The sequence below is a fragment of the Bison bison genome, unplaced genomic scaffold (assembly GCF_000754665.1).
Source record: "Bison bison bison isolate TAMUID 2011002044 unplaced genomic scaffold, Bison_UMD1.0 scf7180017845480, whole genome shotgun sequence".
Lineage (NCBI taxonomy): Eukaryota > Metazoa > Chordata > Mammalia > Artiodactyla > Bovidae > Bison > Bison bison.
In genome coordinates, this window is record NW_011476053.1 from 11,983 (window position 1) to 14,273 (window position 2,291).

Consider the following 2,291-nt stretch of genomic DNA (forward strand, 5'->3'; position numbering starts at 1 on the left):
GGGCCCCGGCCGCAGCCAACCTCGGCCCCGCGGGCCCGGCACGGTCTCCTTGGGCCAGCCTTCATCCCGGGCTGCAGTCCACGTGCGCACCAGCGTGGGGACAGTGCTCAGAGTGGCTGGGCCTTCAGGACGGGGGTCGGCCAGAGGGGGTTGGCTGGGACCCACGGGCTTGCTTCCCCCAACGCCAGAGGCTTCCACGTGACACAGGTGAATGGCAACAGCCCGCTGCAGAGAAAAAGCCTGAAGAAAAAGCGCCGGCTTTGGGGGCTGACTGCCCACGGCGCCCCGCTGCTTCACCACCCGGGGGTGGGGCTCCTCTGGCCTGAGCCTTCCTCCAGCCTGGACACTGAGCCCTGCCTGGAGCACGCTGATTATGGGGGTAGGGGGGAGGGCGCTGGGGACTGTTTTGGCTCTGGGTTTTCCCGAGGCCAAGGTGCTCAGGCTGTTTCTAAGAACAAGAGGAAGTCACAGCAAAGCCAAGGGTCCCTGCTCAGAGGTGTCCACTGGGCTCACCAGTCCCACTCCACGCACCGCCCCCCCAGCCGGGATCCAGGCCACAAGTGGTTAACTGTGGCGGCCGGAGCCTGCGGGGCGGGCTGACTGTCTTCACTCATCACAGTAATCGGCGCATCTGCAGACAGGAAATCCTCCTCCCCAGCTCCCGGCCTGTTATCTAAGACACCTGGTGTGAGCGGGTGATTCACAGACAAACAATGAGCCGGCCCCCTGCACAGCAATTAACTGCTTTAGCTGCTAATGTGCTTAATCCACCTCGTGGGGATCAAGGCTGCGCCGCGGAAGAGGCTGGCAGGCTGCAGGCCAGCCCACTCTGGTGTCCGCGGGTGTCCACGGGCACGAGCCGCAGCCCGCCCTTCTCATCTGTGACACCTGGGGTCCGGTGGGTGCCCGGGCAGACCCAGGGTCTGCCAGCTCCCGGCCGGCCGTAGTGTTCGGACCCCTGGGACCACCCTTTATCGCACACAGAAGTAATGCCCGGTTCCAGGCTCTCCAGGTAAAGGGCAGAGAACGTTCCGGTTGCTGAAACGGGACGTGGCTCCTGGATGTTTACAAAACCCGCTGCGAGCTGTGCCCCGCCAGCACTTGCCCGCGGCTGGGAGGCGTGCCGGGAACCGCAGCGCTGCCTCGGGAAGCAAGGTCAGAGGCCAAGGACTGTGAAAAGCCCCCACCCCCGGCATCAATCACACCAGCAGACCGTCTGGGGGATGCCAGTTTTGAAAATACAGAAAACAAAACGGACTCCTGGTGGGGGAGGGCTCCCAGGGCCTCACCCTGTAGCCCACCAGGGCCGTCTGGACGCGGGGAGGACCCCGAGGGTCCGGGGGGAGGGGCGGGGTGCAGGCGAGGGGCCAGGCAGGCGGTGGGTGCAGTCCCCTCGGCCTTTAGAACCAAGCTGAAAACGACAGCCATCAGTTTACCTCTCCGGGTCTGAACACTCAGACGACCCTTCACAGCGTTCAAAACAAACCCCCTTTTAGGTCTACTCTCTCGATTCGATCAAGAACATTTCCTCTGGTAATTTAGCGAATCTTGGCCAAGAGTTCGCTCCAGGGCGTCTCAGATTTTTGCCTCATTCCTAAAACCTGCTCGCATCAAGCTTCAACAGCCAGGCGCTGACCGCTCCGGGGTTTATTTCATTTTCGGATTTCCACCCGTTCTGAGCATTTCGGAAGCAGTAGGCTTCTCAGAAGTACACCCCACCCCAGCCCCACCTCGGGGCACGTGGGGACCTGGGCAGCCGGGGTGGGAAAGCGCGGGAGGCAGGCCCTCTGAGGGCTCAGTGGACACGTCGAGAGCTGCGGAGCCGGATGTGGGGTCTGATGGGCACAGAGACTCAGAAGCCAGGCCCGGGGGGAGGGGGATGAGAGGCCCGCGGGCTGGAGACACGGAGGGAAGACCCTGATCGCCTCTAGGTGTAATGTGCACACAGACGGGTCAGGAAAACGGGTTCCAAACGCGCAGGCCACAGGCCCCAAGGCAGGAGGGTGTCCCGGCAGGTGGGCCCAGCGCCCTCTGTGCAGGGACCCCTGGGGCAGGCCCGCCTGCCACGGCTCTGGGCTCCAGGCTGTGCCCTCAGGGCCTCTCCCCTCCAGGCTGGCCGTCCTGAGCCCTGCAGGGGCCCCAACGCCCTCCGCAGGGTCAGCCGGGTGCAGGGGGCCCAAACCTGGGAGTGTGTTCCACACGGTCACCCATGAGCTCTCTGCATTGCCGCCCGGGGGGGCGCGGGGAGGGGCAGGGAGGGGTCCAGACACCCGACGGCAGGGAAGAGGGCA

General features: G+C 64.6%; 1 protein-coding gene across 1 annotated transcript in view; it reads right to left on the minus strand.

The window, feature by feature from the left end:
• Positions 1–2,291, minus strand: part of TXNRD2 (thioredoxin reductase 2) — a 25,216-nt gene that overhangs the window by 4,184 nt on the left and 18,741 nt on the right. The window lies entirely within an intron of this gene.